Source organism: Felis catus, chromosome C1 (assembly GCF_018350175.1).
Source record: "Felis catus isolate Fca126 chromosome C1, F.catus_Fca126_mat1.0, whole genome shotgun sequence".
NCBI classification, from domain to species: Eukaryota; Metazoa; Chordata; class Mammalia; order Carnivora; family Felidae; genus Felis; species Felis catus.
Genome location: NC_058375.1, coordinates 183,113,413 through 183,134,776, shown reverse-complemented (window position 1 = coordinate 183,134,776; position 21,364 = coordinate 183,113,413). Strand labels below are relative to the sequence as shown.

The 21,364-nt window shown below is 38.4% G+C and overlaps 1 non-coding gene and 1 pseudogene across 1 annotated transcript; one reads left to right on the top strand and one right to left on the bottom strand.

The window, feature by feature from the left end:
* Window positions 1-12,666: 12,666 nt before the first annotated feature.
* On the bottom strand, window positions 12,667-17,645 carry LOC111561648 (annotated as a pseudogene).
* Window positions 14,186-14,346, top strand: LOC111562194. The gene has a single exon (XR_002745235.1). It is a non-coding gene; the product is annotated as a U1 spliceosomal RNA (small nuclear RNA).
* Window positions 17,646-21,364: the final 3,719 nt, after the last annotated feature.

Below are 21,364 nucleotides of genomic sequence, written 5' to 3'. Positions count from 1 at the left end.
TAATGCAAGATGATACATTATGATTTAATACAGTAATGGCCCTGTCTCATTCCATTTCATGGACTTACCATCATGTATCTCCTGTGTGTGGACATTTAGGTTGTTTCCAAGTTTGGTTCTTGTAAATTATCAATAAGTGTATTTGTCCACACCTCTGACCTATGATAAAGGTCATACCTAATTAGGATAAATACCATAAAATGGGATTACTGTTCATTCTAGAGCTGACTGACTCTCACCCTCCTGGCTTCCTATACCCCCCCATCTCCACAGGGTTCATGTAGGTCAACAAGGTAAAACAGTGCAGCTGCCAACCCACAGGGATAGAGGCACTGAGTCGCTTGCACGTTTTGATAGATGAGATCATAATCTCCTTATCTTTTCCAGCTTCCCTCTGTTCAGCAATGACAAGGTGGAAATTTTTTTTTTCATTCAAGAATATTCATTAAAAAAACTAAGAGTAGAGCAAAACCATATTTACAAAATGTAACTTTCTGCTGTTAATTAAACTGCTAGTCAAAGATTACCCATCAGGGTGCCCAGTCCCCAGCCTCTCCCTCACTTCCTCCCTGACCGGGTTAGATGTGATAGCTGCCTGGGCCCTCCCAGAACCATATTCCTGGTCTTCTCCACAGCCCTCACCTTCAGTTGTGTACTCACCCCACTCATCGCTCCTGCTGTGCCCTGCACTAACGTGAAAGCAGTACTTCCCCTCTCAATTACAACTGAAAGTTTCCTTTTGTCTTGTCATTAAGCTAGATTGTGGTCTTCTCCAAGGCACAGACTGTATTTCATTCCCATAGCTACAGTCATTAGCACAGTACCCAGAGCAGAGCAGACTTAGAGTAAATATTGAATGAATGCATTCATACAAATAGGAAGTAATGCATAGATTCTTGCATGCCTGCATGAATGAGAAGTTCGTAGTAAGGAGACATGCAGAATGTGTTTTTCCATCTCTAGGATCTGAAAGGGAGCATCTTCCTGCCTCAGGGTGGTTGCCTTTTGTATCCAGATGAGTGGTTTATCTGTAAGATGTAAATGCTTATAAGCTAGGTGTTCACAACTTGGAGAATTCATGGATCTTTGAGGAACATCCTGAAAACCAAATAGGCATATTCTTTTTTTCCTATTTTAGGACTAAACCTCAGTTATGAAAAGTAAAGAGAAAAGAAAATAAGAGCACAAGGAAAGGCCTTTATCACCATGTATCTTGGAAGCAAGAGACACATTCTCTAGTTTCACCAGGCAATGCCTGAATACACAGTTTGGAGAGCAGGCAGGGAAACAGGCACTCTTAGTCATCATTGGTGGGAGTGTAAATTGATGTAAACATTTTAGAGGTAATTTGGGAGATATTTATCAAAAATGTAAATGCATATACCATCTGACCAAGCAATTCCATTTCTAGGAATTTATCTCCTAAAAAGCTTGTATAGGGGTGCCTGGGTGGCTCAGTCGGTTAAGCGGCCGACTTCAGCTCAGGTCATGATCTCGCGGTCCGCGAGTTCGAGCCCCGCGTCGGGTTCTGTGCTGACAGCTCAGAGCCTGGAGCCTGTTTCCGATTCTGTGTCTCCCTCTCTCTAACCCTCCCCCGTTCATGCTCTGTCTCTCTCTCTCTGTCTCAAACATAAATAAACGTTAAAAAAAATAAAAAAATAAAAAAAAGCTTGTATAAGTACATAGAATGTATAAGGATGTTAACTGTAGCACTATTTGTAATAATCAAAGATTAGAAATAATCCAAATGTCCATCAATGGGGATTGGATAAATAATGTTACATCAAAATAGTGGAATATGATATATTTTTATCCTTTAAAAATGGATACAGCCCTGGGGTGCCTGGGTGGCGCAGTCGGTTAAGCGTCCGACTTCAGCTAGGTCACGATCTCGTGGTCTGTGAGTTCGAGCCCCGCGTCAGGCTCTGGGCTGATGACTCAGAGCCTGGAGCCTGTTTCCGATTCTGTGTCTCCCTCTCTCTCTGCCCCTCCCCTGTTCATGCTCTGTCTCTCTCTGTCCCAAAAAAATAAATAAACATTGAAAAAAAAATTAAAAAAAAAAAATGGATACAGCCCTTTATTTACTGACATGCAGAGATATCCAATTTAAATTATTTAGTGATGAAAGACAAACTGTGGAACAGTTTATGTAGTATGATTCCATAGTCTAGAAAGATGTACATGCATAGGGGAAAGACAAGAAGGATACAGGGCAAATTTATCAATGCCTACCTCTGGTAAGTGGAAATTACCTACCTCTGGTAAGTGGAAGTTTTTTTTAAACATTGATTCATTTTTGAGAGACAGCAGAGAGCCCAATGTAGGGCTCAAACCCACGAACCATGAGATTATGACCTGACCAAAGCTGGATGCTCAACTGACTGAGCCACCCAGGTGCCCCAAAGTAAAAACAATAATTGATTGCTGCTTTCTCAAGTCCTAGGCTGAAAATTTACCTGTTCTTGAGTTGTAGAAAACTTTAATAATTTTAAATATTTCCCTCTGTGGCAATTAAATGGTGGAAGGAACAACACCGAAAAATACTAGAAATTCCAAATCTGAGCTACCTGATCCACACTCGAGTAATAAATAATATCTGGTGTCAGGTGTTATACATGCTACATCATAGCCCTATGTTGGATTCTTTTTCAGTTTAGAAACTTGTGAATAAGACCATTCATAAAACATGCAAGGTGACAGTGGATACTGGCCCACGAAACAGGTCAGACTTGGTGTGGATTGAATTTTATTTGATTTATTCTTAGGTTCCCAGAGCAAATCCCTCAGTAACAGTTCTGACTGGTGTCTGTTTTTTGGTTGGTTGGTTTTATTTATTTTGCTTTTGTTGTCCTTATAGGTTGCCATGCATGCATTCTCCCTGACAACATGATTTCTCGATATTTCAGGACTGAATTCTTTTTCTGACCACATTTCCCACTTTGCTTGGGATCTTCTAGCGGTAACACTACCAAACTTTTATCAATTCCCACAAGAATTGGTTGCCACTCTCAACCTAGTGACACATCTAGCTCTAGACACCCAGCTTTAGACTAGTAGGTCCCTACTATTCATATATACCTCCAAATAATTAAAGCAATCCATACCAGCATCTGGCCATATCCTCCTGCACTTTGGGCATGCTGAAGAATGGACTAAGCTCACTAAACTGCCATGTTTTTTTGCTGTAGCTCTGGGCAAAATCTTTAAGTGGTTGCTAGATTGCTGGCCAAGCATTTGAATTATGCTACATAGTGTAACAAGCCATTTCAGCTGGGATCCAGGCACTTCTAATATAAACACAACCACCAACACCTAGGAAGTATTTGCTGTCATTTGACATGCGTGGGTGCGCGTCAGTTCAATAACTAGGTTTGGGGTGGGCAAGAGGGATGATGAAGACCATGAAGATGAAAACATGACCTCCAGCCTCTAGGACTGGTTTTGAGCCCCAAGAGTTATGGAAATTTTTTTTCAAGAAGCAGCTCTGATTTAGAGCCCAGGTGTCAAAGAGTATCACAGAATTGAGAAGGGCCATTTTCTCCATCTCCTCGTGGAATCCAGCATTGTTCTGGCATATAAGATTGGAGGCTTTGGGAACACTGAGAGACAGCATTCTTGGTATATTCTGATTCAAGTGTTACACAGTGGACTTCCTCAGCAGAGACAGCGATAAAAATTTCATCCAGCTGCTTGCCAGCAATGAATGTTGACAAATGATAACTGGAGCTTTCCAGGAAAAATACTTTGGATGCCCAAGAGGGCCAGGATGGAGATGTCTGTAAGACTCTGCACTATCCCCTCACACAGTAAGCACTCAGTACAGATTAACCAAATGAATGAGTGAATGAATGAATGGAGAGTGCCATATAGTGATGAAAGCTGAAATATTGGTTCATAAATATGGGGAAGAAACTTGTTTGGGGACTCCTAGAAATAACCAGGATCATTTTTGGAAAAAATAGCTCCTGTTTAAAAAGGATACAATTTGGATCTATTGTAATTTATGAATAGCTGTAGTATGATCAACAGGCTGGTAAAGATAGGTGAAAATTGAATTAGGAATATTTTCTGAACCCAAATGCTGAAATAACTTTTTTTTTCTTAATGTTTATTTGTGTTTGAGAGAGAGAGAGAGAGAGAGAGAGTGAGCCTGAGTGGGGGAGGAGCGGGAGAGAGTGAGACACAGAATCTGAAGCAGGCTCCAGGCTCTGAGCTGTCAGCACAGAGCCTGACGCGCGGCTCAAACCCACGTACCGTGTGATCACGACCTGAGCCGGTGGGACGCTTAACCGACTGACCCACCCAAGTGCCCCAGAAATAACTCTTATTAAATAGATGATTATAAGCTTCCCCCCCCACCCCAGGAATAACATCATTTCTAAAATTGGTCGGTATCTATGGCAGTGGTCCTGATTAGATGTTATACAGGCAATAGGGTCTGTAACTCCAGACTGAAATAATCCTGCTTTCAGAAATGTAAATAAGCATAACGGACAAAAGTTCTGTGGACACAGTATAGCATACTACGTGGTTTTGCCCTCTCTCTGGATTAGTTCACACCAAAGCCAAATGCGGGACTACCTGTGATTATGAGTGCTTAGATATAAAGCCTCGGATGAGCCACAGCCTCTGTTAAACTATAACAAGCTCCCTTCTAGTTCTCAGACCTGATCTATCACAGAACTTTGTGTTTGCATTTTGAGTTTTATTTCCAGACCAGGTTTCAAATAAGGAGAAGGAAGGAAACAAAGGTAAGTCTGTCTGGCTGTTAAGGTTAGGCAGTCAATTTGGCAGCTGGGCTTATATAACCTTTAACTTCTCCTAATTGGAAACATTCAAAGTACCTGGCTCTCCCCAGGATGCCAATTTGCTAGAGAATCTGTTTGCAGCTTCCTTGTGAGAAGTCAATTTAAAGTCTTAGCCAATAAAAACAACAAAACCTTCATCTCCATGAAACAAGTTATACTCCATTGTTTGCCAGACTCATTGTGAGTTGAAATTTTAAACTGACTTAATTTTAAACTCATTCATCTTAATTAATGTACACCTTATTCAATCACAACCATTCTTCTACAAATAGGTCAAACCTTCATAAGCCTTCAGAGGGAAGCCATTCATAGAGATGTTTTTTTTCTCTCACTGATGTCAGAAGGTGACTCTTTTAATATTAATTTCCAGGTAAAGGTTAGAAATAGTTAAACTTTGTCATTCTCTTAGTATCTGGTAATGACTATTATACTGAGTTCAAATTAACATTCCATCAAATATGGCTTGTGATAAACCATGTATCTTTTTAACAATAAAATGGAAAGCAAAGGGGAATTTCAGCTAGTTTTAAACAACTTGGAAACTCAATTTATTTTCATATAGAATTTCAGGATTATATGCAAGAGAGTGAATATGTCCTTGATTCTACAATTTTATGGGCTTGTCTCCATCTCTATCCCTTTCTATAGCTTCATTTACAATTTACAGCCTGTCTGAAGCTGAATTCAGTAGCTTTCCTTCCAAGCCTACTCGTCTTTCTCTACTCCTAGTATTAGTATCTGGCCCCACTAACCACTCAGTCCCGTAAGTCAGGTATCTAGGAATCATGCTATAGTAATTTTTTTTCTTAAAAACAAACAAATAAAAAAAAACTTTATTGAGACATAATTCACATAACATAAAATTCATCTATTTAAAGTGTGCAATGTGGTGTTTTTTTAGTATATTCACAGAATAAGTCAGATTGTTCTATAATTTTTTGTGTGTGTGATCTTTGTCAGGTTTGGTATTAATATTATACTCCTTTCTTAGAAGATTTAGCATCCCCATATCCTAAGATGGTTCCAAAATGCAAAATCCATGGGTGAGTATCACTGGCAGTAGGTATAGGAGAGGAGGGCTTGAAATTTTTTTTTTTGGGTCCCACATGCTGTGGAACTAGGGTAGAGCTGAAGAATCTGATTTAAAAAAAAAGATGGTTTAGGGGCGCCTGGGTGGCACAGTCGGTTAAGCGTCCGACTTCAGCCAGGTCACGATCTCGCAGTCCGTGAGTTCGAGCCCCGCGTCGGGCTCTGGGCTGATGGCTCAGAGCCTGGAGCCTGTTTCCGATTCTGTGTCTCCCTCTCTCTCTGCCCCTCCCCCGTTCATGCTCTGTCTCTCTCTGTCCCAAAAATAAATAAACGTTGAAAAAAAAAATTAAAAAAATAAAAAATAAAAAATAAATAAAAAAAAAGATGGTTTGAAATCTATCAAACCATAGAAAATAAGATCATCCCAATGCTATTTAATCCAATCCAGAGCACAGGAAAAGAAAGAAAACCAGTCCCACTTGTGAAAGAGAAAAAAAATCTTAAATGTTCACAAAGAGAACCAACAACATATTTAAAATATAATAATGTATTTAATTATATTTAAAATATAAAAAATAATGTATGTTTACAAAGTCTATTTCCAAAGATATAGGAGTTTTTCCATAGTAGGTCATCAGTTAATATGACTCGTCGTGTTAATACAGCCAGGGAGAAAAATCAGCTCATTGCCTTCATAAATGCCGAAAAAGGCATTTAATAAAATTTAACATTCATTCATGTTAAAGGTGTTTAATTAAATAGGAATTGAGGGATACTTCAGCCCATAAGCCAGCTTCTTACTTAATGGGAAAACATTACTGAAAGTAGAACGAAGACATAGATGACCATCACATCCATTACTACTTATCATTGGAAACAGAGGTATTAGCTGATACAGTTAGACAAGAGAAAGGATTTAATCATACAAGAGTTAGAAAGAAGACAAAAAATCTACCTCTCTTTATAGATAACTTGATTATATATCTGGTAGACAAAAAAAATGAATGGAAAAATTAATAGAAATTATAAGAGAACTTAGTAAAGAAGTAGCATATAAAATGAATATAACTCAATAGCTTCACGTAAACAAATAATAAGCAGATAGAAGAAATAATGGAAGAGCAACATTATTTCAAAGAGCAAATGTCTAAAAGAAATGTTCATACTTCTTTGAAGTAAAGTAAAAAAAGTGGCTATGAAAAATACTTGCTTTTTGAGTTGTGTCCATTAAAGTTAAGAGGTAGGAAATAAACCATTTGTGTATGATTAACTGGTTGTCAATATCTTCTATGGTCTCTACAAGTTAAAGATACTTATATGTGTATCAGTCATTGCCACTTCTGACTAGACACTCCAGAGCAAAATTACAGCTTGTGGGATTCATGAGTGCTGTGTCTTCCAGTGCTTGGGGTGCTCTCAGTGACACTGTGGTCCAATTACTCAATCCCCAACTGGCAGGGGGTTCCCATAGTAAATGTTGTTACTCTCCCAGAAGTTCCATTACTACCCTGTCTACCACCATAGACACATATTTTACTTCCCTCTTCCCTGAGAATTAGCTTGAAAGTTCCAGTATAGATATTGGAGGAGAAGAGGGATGGTTTCTGCTGGGATTTTGAAGTAAAATGGCAGATAATTAGATATATTTCTGATAGTCTCAGTTAGAACTTGGAATACAATTTAGTATAGAAACTATGTGATTGAATGCATTAGGTGTTAGACTATTTCATGTGTATTTTTGAGGTGTAATTATAAGCTGGTGAGCCTCCTTAAAGAAACTAGAAACAGAAATTTACTATGTAGTCTGAATTCCAAAAGCCTTAAAAGCAAATTATGCTCAAAAATTTGTTGCTAATTGTGCTACAAAAATAAATTGTGTTCATCAAATCAAGAGGAAGAGCAATTGAAACAAAACACATTTCTGATGATATATAATTAGAAAAACAACTCTTAAAAAATAATTGCCAAGGCAGAGGAAAGACTTCACCTTACATACTTTATTCCCTCTGAATTTTATACCACATGTATTGTGATAATTATTCCCCCAGTAAGATTTTTTTTAACTTAAAAATTGTTAAAAGTAAGTGCCAAATTATATATTTAGAACATTTCTCTAAAGTGCAAGTGAATATACACTGTTTCTTTAAAGTCTGGTGCCTTTGTTCTATTGAACTTGGTGGTGGTTGGTTATGGTGCTGATAAACCTCAAGTAAGACCTCAAGTAAGCTACCATTGCTGTAAAATGACTCTACATGCTGGCTACCCATCCCTGTAAAAATAACTATACCATTGTGGGAGTAACTTGTTTTGCCTTAACTACAAAATAACTATCTTTAGTAGGAACATTGATTCCCTCTCCTGGAGTTTCCTTCTAGTTGAAGGGAGGTCAATTAACATAATCCTCCTAACTCCTCTCTATCCCCATACTCTACCCTAGGAAGGACCTGAGCATGATTTTAGGAGCAGAAACTGGGCAATCAGAGCCCCACCTTCCTCCTTTCTTCCTCTTAAGGGCTAGCTGGCCACAGGAAGCACCCATATCTCCAAGCCACAGGGCATAACTAATTGTCACGTAGGCCACCAGTGGTGGTCCATGCCCGAGTGGGTGTGTCAGCCTAATTCTGGAGTTCAATATTGCTCGCAGACATAAGTAAGCCATATGTTTGTCATTGTGGTAGAGGTTTAATGGTATTTCATTGTGATTTTATTTTACATTTCCTAGATTACTAAAAAGTTGAGTATTTTTAGATATATTTGCATTCTATTTGTGTGCTCACTTTTCATATTGAGGTTTTTTATTTTTTAATCCATGAGCATCATATATATCATTCCATTTTATTTAGATGTTATTTAAGGTCTTTCGATAAAATTTCTTAATTTTCCCATAAAGGACTTGCACATCTGTTGTCAAGACTTACTCCTAGGTATTTAGGCATTTTGTCTTGTTGCTATTATAAATAGTACTTTAAAAGTAATTTTTTTCTAATTTGTTTCTGTTATTTAGAATTGCAATTCACTCTCATTTGTTGATTTTTTAATCCAGAAAACTTATTAAATTAATTAAGTCCAATTGTTTATCTAGAAATCTTTTTTCCATACAGGAAATTTTATTATCTACAAATGAGAGTTTTGTTTTTTTCCTTTTTGACTCTTGTGCCATTTCTTTCTTTTTTCCATTTGCTTCTTTTTCAGGTGTGTGTGTGTGTGTGTGTGTGTGTGTGTGTGTTTTCCTCCAAGTCTTTATTTCTTAAATGCTTATTTATTTATTTTGAGAGAGCATGCGTGCACAAGCAGGGGAGGAGCAGATAGCAAGAAAGGGAGACAGAGAATCCCAAGCAGTCTCTGCACTGTCAGGGCAGAGCCCAATGCGGGCTCCATCCCGTGAACCTCGAGATTGTGACCTGAGCAGAAACTTAAGTTGGACACTTAACTAACTGAACCACCCAGGTGCCCCCAAGTTTTTATTTAAATTCCAGTTATTAACATAAGGTGTAATGCTAGTTTCAGGTGTAGAATTGAGTGAATCAACACTTATATACACACAAGTGCCCTCCTTAATCCCCATCACCTATTTAGCCAATCCATCCCACCCACCTCCTCTCTAGTAATCACCTGTTTGTTCTCTATAGTTAAGAGTCTCTTGGTTTTCCTCTCTTTATCCCCCCACTATGTTCATTTGTTTTATTTCTTAAATTCCACATGTGAGTGAAATCCTATGGTATCTTTCTCTGACTGACTTATTTTGCTTTGCATGATACTCACTAGCTCCAACCATGTTGTTGCAAATATCTTTTTTATTTTTTTAAATCTTACCACACTGGCTAAGATCTCTGGTTCAATATTGAATAGTCATGATAGTAAATATATTTTTCATAAAATGGAAAAATATAATAAAAGTCGTGATAGTGGATATCCTTGTTCCTGATCTTACAGGGAATGTGTTCAACATTTTGGCATTAATTATAGCATATGTACGTGTCTCTAAACAATATATTATTATACATATAACATGATGTTAAATCAATATTTTATTTCTGAAAAAAAACCTAATAACTTATCTTTTTATACATTGATAGGTTTGTGATTCTTGTTCAAGATTAAGATTGTGCTGGATTTCATATCAAGGTATTTTAACATCATAAAATAAGCTAAGAAGTTTTATTTCTATTCTCTGGAAATAGTTATCTAAGGATTGAAATTATTCTAAGTCAGCATTATCCTTCTTGATTTTTTTCTGCTTTATCTATCACTTGTTGAGGTAATTATGATACTCTTTCACTAAGATTGGATTTTTTTCTCAATTGTTGAGTTGAATGTGCTTTATATATATAGTGAGTATTGAACATGTGTCTCTACTCTTAGCTTGTTATATTGTGTTTTTTTATTTATTCCACTTTACTATTTGCTAAAATATGCCTATAAAAATTTGGGTGGCACAGTGCTTTTTTTTTGAGGTAGTTCTTAAATCGTTTTAATTTCTTTAAAGGATATAGATAATTCAGTTTTCCTCCTTTTTTCTTGAGTCAATTTTGTAATTTACATTTCTCTAGGAATTCATCTACCTCATGTAAGTTTCAACTCTATTGGATAAAGTTATTTATATGAGAAAACTAATAAGTATCTATTGAGGATGTCTTATGCACTATTATACATACTGTACTTTTGTGTTCTAGAGTCTATTTTTTAAAGTTTTTTAACAGCCTTTTTGAGATATAGTTATAGACAATAAACTGTACATATAAAAGTATATGATTTGATAAGCTTTTTTTTGTTTTCAATTTGATAAGTTTTAACATTTGCAAACATCCCAGAGACCATCAGCACAATCAAAATAGTGAACATTATCCCTCATCCCCAAAAAGTTTTCTCCTGCCCTTTGTAATCCTTTCAGAGTACTCCCCCCAATGCCTGTGATTTATGAGATTATTTCCCAACTGGCTAGTGGTAGTAGACACCACTCCTTTGTGAGTTCCAGGCATTCTTTCCTTAAATGCCTTCAGGTGTTTCTCTGGCCTCAGGTGGTTTCTTCCCACGCATGTGCAGATGTCCTAGGTTCTCTTCGTGTGAAGCTCTATCTCAATGCAGACACTCTGTCCTGCAAACCCTAGCTTCTTTGAGCTCCCTGGACTCTCAGCTCCGTATTCTTGAACAATCCACTCCTCAGCACCTTGGGGAATCTGCTGGACTCCACCTTGACTCCCCTTCCCTGAACCCCAGCCTGGAAACTCTAAGGATGGTAAGTTGGGGCTATCACAGGACTCTCATTTCTGTCGTTTGTCATCTGTTTTGCCTCTCTCCGTTTTCTGTCTCTTGGGAACCATTGCTCTTTGTTCTCTGATGACCAGTCTCTTGAAAACTATCTTTTCTTATGTTTTGTGTGTTTTTTCGCTTGTTTTAGGAAGGATGATAAATCTGGTCTCTGTTACTCCGTCTTGGCCAAAAGTGGATCATAATATCCTTTATGTTTTTAGTATCTACAGTATCTTGTTTCCTTTTTCAGTTCTTTTATTTCTCTTCTTTTTCTCCTGGATTAAATTTGCCAGAGGTTTGTCTAATTAGTCATTTTAAGGAAACAACTCTTGCTTCCTGATTGTTCCTTTCGTATATTTATTTTCAATTTCATTCAATTCTTATTTACATTTTCTTCCACTTCTTCATTCTGTTTTGTCTAACTTAGATTATAATATCAAGTCCTTGGGCTTTTTTTGTAAGCCCTGAAGACAAATCTACAACTTGGTAACACTTTAGCTGCATCTCAAATTTTGTTCTACGCTGTTTTCATTGTTCAATTCTAAAGAATTTTATAAATCTATCATTTTATTCTTTGATGAATTTTTAAAAGTGTTTTAATGGATTTTTCCTTTTTTGTTAATTTCTAACTTAATTGCATTGTAGTCAGAGAACTTTATCTGTGAGATATAGTTGTTAGGCAATATGCTGTACATATGTAAAGTGCATAATTTAAGGGGCGCTTATGTGATGCAGATCTGTTTGTGGGTTCAAGCCCCACATCAGATTCTGCACTGGTATTTTCTTCTCTCTCTCTCCCTCTCTCTCTGCCCTTCCCCTCCTCACGTGTGTGTGTGCTTTCTCTTTCTCAAAATAAATAAATAAACTTTTTTATTTTTTTTTAATTTTTTTTTTCAACGTTTATTTATTTTTGGGGGGACAGAGAGAGACAGAGCATGAACGGGGGTGGGGCAGAGAGAGAGGGAGACACAGAATCGGAAACAGGCTCCAGGCTCTGAGCCATCAGCCCAGAGCCTGACGCGGGGCTCGAACTCACGCACCGCGAGATCGTGACCTGGCTGAAGTCGGACGCTTAACCGACTGCGCCACCCAGGCGCCCCTTAAATAAACTTTTTAAAAAAATAAAGTGTATAATTTGGCAAGTTGTAGCATATGTAAGTACCCATGACACCATTACCACAATCAAGATAATTAATTTATCCATCACTAGAAGATTCCTGATGTTCATTCATAGTCTCTTTGAGCAGGCTTCAAATAGATCAGGCTGAATAACAGAATTTTTTTCTTATTAAACTTTGTTTTAATGAATTGCAAAATTCTGTAAAAGATTTTTAGTCAAGTTGTTTCCATTAAAGGGGTGCCTGGCTGGCTCAGTCAGAAGAGTGTGCCATTCTTGATCTCGGGGTTGTGCATTTGAGCCTCACATTGGGTGTAGAGATAGCTAAAAATAATAATAAAAATAAAAAATGTTTCCATTAAAAAGTACTGATATTTTTTAAATTGCCACACATACACAAAAACAAATGGTCCACAAAATGTTCTCCTTTCCTTCTGAAGGTTTTACAGTGCATTGTATCATCAAACCAGTCTTTTACCAGTAAGCTTAAATGCCCAATGGAGACAAACAGTTCTGAGACCATTCTTCCACCACTGATTAAGACTGGAGCGGCAAATACTATTCATTTAGCCTTCTGGGTAGACTTGACGACCTTGCCAGCTTCAGCAGACTTCTTGTCCACCTTCTGGATGACACCCACAACAACCCTTTGTCTCATGTCACAAGCAGCAAAATGACCCAGAAGAGAATTATCAGAAAAGCTTCTAACACACATGGCTTGCCAGGAGTCATATCAATGATGGCAGAATCACCAGATTTCAAGAATTTGGGGGCTATCTTCCAGCTGGTTCCCAGAATGACAATTAATTTTCTCCTTCAGCTCAGCAAACTTGCATGCAATATGAGCTGTGTGACAGTCCACAACAGGTGCATATCTCACACTGATTTGGCCTGGCCGGGATAACCACCTGAGCCATGCAGCCAGCTGCTTCCTTTGGTGGGTCATTTTTGCTGTCAGCCGCATTGCAGCCACAAACATCTTTGACAGACACATTCTTGACATTGAAGTCCACTGTGGTCCCCCGGAAGAGCTTCACTCAAAGCTTTACGGTGCATTTCAACAGACTTTACTTCAGTTGTAGCACTGACTGGAGCAAAGATGCCCAACCGCTGGGTCTGAGAACACCAGTCTCTTTGAGTACCAGGTCAAGGACTGGTTTCATATAAATGACTGCTAGGATAATGTTGTTGGCAAGTAACAGAAAATCTAACTTAAAATATGTAAAACAATAGGGAAAATTTACTATCTTATTTAAAAAATTTTACTATCTTATTTACTATCCTAGAGGAAGGGTGCCTCTAGGGTTACTGAATTCAGCAGCTCAGTGATATCACCAAGCTCTCAGGATTTTTACCCTCCCACCTTCTATCCTGCCATCTTTTAGGATAGCTCCCTTCCTAGTTACAAGATGGCTGCCCCTTATCCCAGATCAGATGCAGACATAAACAAGATGCAGACATAAATGAGCTCACCTCATTCTTGTGTGCCTTTTTTTTTAAGTTTATTTATTTTGAGAGAGACAGAGATGGGGGAAGAGAGAGGGAGAGAGAGAATCCCAAGCAGGCCCAGCACTGTGGGAGCAGAGCCCCATGCAAGGCCCAACCCACACAGCCATAAGATTGTGACCTGAGCCAAAACCAAGAGTTGGAGGCTTAACCAACTGAGCCACCTAGGCACCCCTCTTGTATGTGAGGAAGGGTTTCCTGTATGTCCCCAGTAGACTTCCCCCTCACTTCATCATAGCCAGAATTTTGTCATAAGCTCTTGTCATATGCCAGTATAGGATAAATACTGCCCCCGCCCCTTGCTTCACAGAGCTAGAACTGGACTGGCCTCCCTGACACGTATGGCTATGTGCAAAAGAAAGGACAGTTCACAAGAAAAAAGGAAAGGATTACAGATAGCAGTTAAAGGTGCTTGCTCTATGAAACTATCCAAAAGACACAATAAAAAAAAGCCATTTAAAAAACAACAAATTCCATACTTACCTGGCAGGGAAGATACCATGATCATGAAGGTGGTTTTCTCAGAGAGAGGCTTATCCATTGCACTCCGGATATGCTGACCCCTGTGATTTCCCCAAATGTGGGAAACTCGACTGATAATTTGCAGTAGTGGGAGTCTGCATTCTCACTCTCCCCTATAAACATATAAGAGCTTATCTTCTTAGATTGAGGGGTGCCATATAAGAGCTTATCTTCTTGGATTAAGGGGCAGATGCAGGGGGCAAAGGGTTGTATCCCCCTAAGAGGTTATAGCATAGAAACTAGTCTTGAAGCTATGGCCCAGAATGTTCCTTTGTGATAGATTTAAGAGAAATGATTAATCCAATCATTCCTCAACTACTGTAAGTACATCTTCTAACAGAAGAGAAGTGAAATTGGTCATTTATTTGTTTTATTGAAATTAAAATTCTCTTCCCAAATAATAAATTTTATTGAGTTTACAGATAACAAAAAATTGCATTTCATCCTAGCAGCTACCTCCAGATTTTCATCACAAATTTAAGGACACAAACCCTTTGTTTCCCTTGCAACATTTTTTTGCACAGGCCTATGAATACAAGATGCTGAATAACATTACAGTTGCAAACTAATTAATTTACCTAGGAAACCTCTGGAACTATCTCCCTCTCTAGCAACCACGGAAGGGAATATTCCAGGATTAAACATTTCTGTAAAGGCAATATATATTTTTATTCTTTTGCCTGTAAATTACCTGCCACAGGATGAAGTGGTTTCCATGGTAAATTGAGAGGATCAGTTCAGCAGATTATTATCTTGGCTTTGTTCCTAAGATTCAGGTTTCAAAGGGCTATTAACATCGGTGGAAAGATAATTGGGACTGGTACAAAAGTAGCAGAGATGAATGTTGCTGCTACATTTAGTGTGTGTCGTGGTATTGTGCTAAGTCGTTGTACATGCATCAATCATTTAATCTTCTCACAACCCCATTAGGTTGGTGCTATATTATCCTAGTTTTACAGATGAAGAAAATAGGGTATGGAAAGGTCAAGTAACTTACCCAAAGGCATACTACTAGAAAGTGTAGTCATGTCTGTCGGAGTCAAGAGTTCATGCTGTTAACCACTGCATTGAGGGACCAAATGGTAGACAGGTCTACCTGGATTTAAATATTTTCAATACAGTCCCTTACCACAGTACTTGATTTAGACCTTCCTTTTTAAGCAATTAAAAAAAAAATGCAACCAATCACTAATATCCTATACCTCTTTAATTCTAGAGCTCTGATTCTCATAGTGTGGTCCCCAAACCAATAGCATCTGGCATCACCTGTGAACTTGTTAGAAATGCAAATGTTCAGGGACGCCTGGGTGGCTCAGTCGGTTAAGCGAATGACTTCGGCTCAGGGCATGATCTCTCAGTCCATGAGTTTGAGCCCCGTGTCGGGCTCTGTGCTGACAGCTCAGAGCCTGGAGCTTGCCTCAGATTCTGTGTCTCCCTCTATCTCTGACCCTTCCTGGCTCGCACTCTGTCTCTGTCTCACTCTCTCTCTCAAAAATAAACATTAAAAGCATTCAAGAAAAAAAGAAAAGAAATGCAAATGTTCAGTCCCCAGTGGAGATCTGCTGAGGACGAATCTCTGGTGTGTGGGCACATACTAACAACCTTTCCAGATTCTGATGCATACTCAAGCTGAAGGAGTACTGTTCTAGGAAGAATGGATACATGTTGGTTAGGCTTCCTTTCTCCTACAGAGGGTTGCCTAAGCTCATAGGTCAAGGGTGACTGAGATCCATGCTCAGTTTTTCTCTCTTGTCCTGCATTGTTCCACTATGTCTTCACTGAGCTCTTTAACTGACAGATTATTGTGTCTTAAAAGTCTCATAGTCCTCACTGCTATGCTTACTGCTGGGGGATCGCAGATCTTTGCAGAGAACTGTTGCTACATTTTCTTCTTTTTCCTCTGGTTTTATGTTGCTTTCTACTTTTCCCTCCTGTTATCTCCATGTCCTCCTTTTGTCTATTTTTCTCTCCAGATTTTTCCTGAGTATACTGTGCTCTGCGTGACACACTATCCTATCCTACCTCCTTTTTCTCTCATAGCAGGATGGACTGTTAATTACGCTTCAGGAAACTGTGACTTGGGCACAAGAGTACTGGCTTCTTGGTGATGCCAAAAGGAAAACACTTCTATTTGTAGTCAATTCCCTAAAAATATCTTTGTATACTTTCTCTTTCCTGAGAAGAATCATTTGATTTCTCACTAAACTGAAAATGTTTTGAGGACAGGACTTGTGCCATGAAAAAGAACAGTCCTCCAAGGTAATCACCTCCTTTTTTTTTTTTAATGTTTATTTGAGAGAGAAAGAGAGACAAACTGTGAGTGGGGGAGGGGCAGAGAGAGAGGGAGACACAGAATCCAAAGCAGGCTCCAGGTTCTGAGCTGTCAGCACAGAGCCCAAGGCAGGGCTTGAACCCACGAACCGTGAGACCATGACCTGAGCTGAAGTCGGACACTCAACTGACTGAGCCACCCAGGTGCCCCTACAATTTTGGTAAAAATATGTAATAGAAAAAAAATTGTGGTAAAATACATAATATAAAATTTACCATTTTAACCATTTATTTTGGTGTAGAGTTCAGTGGTACTCAGTACATTCATATTGTTGTGCAATCATCATGACCGTCCATCTCCAGAATTCTTTGCCTTGCAAAACTGAAACTCAGTACTCAGCCCCAGGCAACCACCATTCTACTTTCTGTCTCTGTGAATTTGACTACTCTAGGTACCTCATATACATGGAATCATACAGCATTTATCTTTTTGTGGCTGGGTTGTTTCACTCAATGTCCCTAAGTTTTACCTGTGCTATAGCATGTGTCGGAATTTCCTTCCTTTTGAAGTCTGAATGATATTCAACACATGGGTTGTTTCTGCCTTTTGGCTGTAGTGAATAATGCCGCTATGAACATGGGTGTACACATATCTGAGGACCATCACCCACTTTTACACGTAGCAGCACTATTAACCTATAAGTGCTTCCTATGTTTAGGATAGAGGGGTATATGTGGAGGAGGAAGAGTAACAGGTGGGCCTGTAGGAGCGTATCTAGGGCCTCTGAGACATGCTGGCATCTAACAAAGTGGAATGCTCTATAGCAGATTTAACTACAAGCATATTTCAGTTTCCTTGTTCTTATCTCTCTGCCAGCACCCGCCAACAATCATTTTCATTTTGTTCCTTGGACTTTTGTTCTCTTTTTCTTCTGTCTAGACTTAGAGTCTCTGATTGTTGTCTTAGTTCCTACTTTTATTCTCCTCACTCTGCTTTTATTGACTAACCTTTGGCAACTTGTCATCTCCTCAGTTTCTGACCTCAATCTAGCAACTACATTTTGGATTCTTTTCACTGATTGTTTGAGGAGACCCATCTCAGCACCAGTTATCAGAAAGAAGGAAGATCCATCATCCTCCATCCCGCTAGGCATCAGAGTAAGTCAGGTGCACTGGAGTGGGAGCTATTGGGTTAGACTAAATGGACCTAGGCACCAGCATATACCCATGACATGTGACCCACCCACAAGACACTGGAAAAAAAATGACAGCTTGAAAATCAGGCTAACACCTCCCAACAGACTCTGCTGGCTCTGTTTCTCTCAAAGAACTTCTCAAAGAACAAATGAGTATTGTCATGGGGATACTCTCACTGGAGAGTCTCTAGAGCCTTTATAATGTGACTCATCAGATTGAGGGTTTTGAGACAGAGCCGGGGACTTTTCAGTATACCCCTCTCAGCATTGGCCTCTGCAGTCCAGTAAAGGAGCCTGAAACATCCAGTAAAGGAGCCTGAAACCTTCCCATGTGTTTCATTTCTTAGGGGCTTTGGAGCAGGGCTTTGGCAGCAGGTGATTGTCCAGAAGAGAGGCCTGGAGACACCTGACAGCAAGTGTAGGTTTGCAGTAGCTCCTGTAGCAGCAGAGGGAAAAAAGGGTCACACAGCTTCAGGAAGAGCCACTGAACATGCTGAACCAGCTGCATCAGACCATAGGTGTGACACGGGTTCAAAATGAGCTGTCCACAGAAACTCTCTGCCTTCGCTGAAATGGGCTTTCCTTGGAGGAATTCCTAGCCCCTAAAAAACAAAAACAAACAAAAAAAAATCCACCATCGTTCTGCTGGCTATGAGTGCACTAATTTCTCCTTTAAGAACTTCCCACCTTCTTTCATTAAGTCAGTTTTTCTGAATGTCAACTTTGTGTCATAAATCATGTTACCCTCTGACAGAAAGATGATGTGATGGTCTTTTCGTTCAATAAACTGTTAGTCTTTCATTTTTCTTTTCCTTCTGGTACCAGAAAGTCCCCTTTAACTTAACTGGGGCAAGTACTAGTTTTTCTAAATAGCCAAGCTCATAGTAATAATAGCTTTTTTTTTTTTCTTGAGTGCCTATTACATACTAGGCACTTTACACAGATATCTGTAATCTTCCCAGCAATCGCCAGGGTAGAATTATTCTTCCTATTTTGAAGTTAAGGAAACAGAGACTCAAAGAAATTAAATAATTCCCCAAATCATAAGAATAAAGGTAAAACTGAAACAGGTCTTCTTATATTATACTATTAGTTGAGAAAAGTTCAGTTTGGAGTTGGAACTCCTTGGAAACTCACTCTGCTTTTCACCAAGTCATAAATAATTCAACATTAAAAAGTTAATCAATGGAAATAAGATGTCTACAATTCTTTCTAGATATGTCAATTTGCTTCTACCATCATCCCTCTTTTACTGAGATTGTGTCTCAAATAGACATTTGTCCCTCAATTATGATAGAAACCTTCTGCTAACCCTATTTTTAGCATTAAAAAAGTTTAAACCTAATGTGTTTTTCTTTAGTGGCCTAACACCAGGATTAGGGAAGATATACATTGATAATTTTGTAGATGAGACACTCATATGATAATAAAGGCAACTGTGGAATGTTGTGCAGACTTGGCCTTCTGGTACCACTCTATAAATGTCCTAACATATGAGTAACTATTACTTTGGTCCTGTAGCCCTTTAAGAGGAAACTAAAGATTCTTAAAAATTAACAAAATTTCCCCAAACAAACATCAAACAAAAATTAATGAAATTTATTTTGCCTTAAAGTTCTTAGAGATATTTCCTATATCTCTATATGTTTGAATATGCTTAATAAAATATATTAGTTATTTAAAATGGATCTGTTAATAAAATTAGCCATAATACTACATCAGACGATGTCACAATATTTCATATGTATGTACAGTGACAGAATTCTAGTTAAAGTGACACACATTTAGCTAAAGTTTGCATTACACTAAAAGCCCAAGTTTTCTGCTATCTCACCATTAATCACACTTCTTGACCAATGTCTAATGAGTTTGGAAAATCAGAGAATCCATGTTGGCTAATGTTAACATTCATAGGTACAGAATTTGAATGTGGAATATTGAATAAGGGATCTCCTATTCCAGGGGTAAGCAAACAATAGATAACAGGTCGAATCTGGCCTGTTGTCTATTTTCATAAATAATGTTTTATTGTTTACCTTGTTTACCTATTGTCTATAGTGCCTTTCACATTACAACAGCAGAGTTGAGTAGTTGTAACAGAGACCGTATGCCCCACAGAGCTGAAATATTTATTATCTGGTCCTTTACAGAAAGTTTGCTAACTCCTCATTTAGTTCAATCTTCCCAATATGTAGATAAGGACATATATCTAGATCCTTTGGTAATATTTTCATAGATCTCAATAAACATCATGCTGTGCCTAAATATATGAACATGTTCTTTAGCCAAAACTCACTATCTTTTCCCACATGTCTTACCATTCTCAAGACAAGTACATATTTGTCTCACATATTGTTGTATTCTTTTTTAACGGTTCCAGACCACCACAATAAAGCAAATATTGCAGTTAAGCAAGTCACATGAATTTTTTGGCTTCCTGGTGCATATAAAAGTTATATTTACACCATACTGTGGTATATTAAGTGTGCAATAGCATTACATCTAAATATATGCATACGCTAATTTTAAAATATTGCTAAAAAATGCTAGGCATCATCTGAGCTTTCAGCGAGTCATAATGTTTTTGCTAGTGGAAGGCCTTGCCCTGATGTTGATGGCTGCTGACTGATCAGGGTGGTAGTTGCTGCAGGTTGGGTGGCTGTGGCAGTTTCTTAAAATAAGACAAAAATGAACTTTATCACATCAATTGACTCTTCCATTCATGAACGACTTCTCTACATCATGTGATACTATTTGATAGCATTTTACCCACTTCTCAAGTTTTATCATGAGATTGCAGCAGTCAGTCACATCTTCAGACTCCACTTCTAATTCTAGTTCTCTTGCTATATCTACCACATTGGCAGTAACTTCCTCTACTGAAGTCTTGAACTCCTCAATGTCATCCATGAGGGATGGAATCAACTTCTTCCAACTTCCTGTGAATGATGATATTTTGACCTGTTCCCATGAATCACAAATATTCTTAATGGCATCTCGAATGGTGCATCCTTTCCAGAAGGTTTTCAATTTACTTTGCCCAGCTGCATCAGAGAAAACACTATCTATGGCAGCTATAGCCTTATGAAATATATTTCCTTGACCTGTGGGCTGCAGAATGGATGTGTTAGCAGGCATGAAAACAACATTAATCTTATTGTACGTCTCTACCAGAGCTCTTGGGTGACGAGGTGCATTGTCAATGAGCAGTAATATTTTGAAAGGAGTATTTTTTTCTGAGCAGTAGATTTCAACAGTGGGCTTAAAATATTCAGTAAGCCATGTTGTGAACAGATGTACTGTCATCCAGGCCTTTTTGTTCCATTTATAGAGCACAGGCAGAGTATATCTGATTAATTCTTAAAGATCCTCAGATTTTCAAAATATTCAATGAGCTTTGACTTCAACTTAAAGTCACCAGTTGCATTAGCCTCTAACAAGAGAGTTAGCCTGTCCTCCAAAGATTTAAAGCCAGGCATTGACTTCTACTATATAGCTATGAAAGTCCCAGATGGTATCTTCTTTCTATAGCATGCTGTTTGGTCTACATGGAAAATCTGTTGTTTAGTGTAGCCACCTTGATCAATTATCTTAGCTAGATCTGGAAAATTTGCACAGTTTCTACATTAGCTCCTGCTGCTTCACCTTGCATTTTTATGTACTAT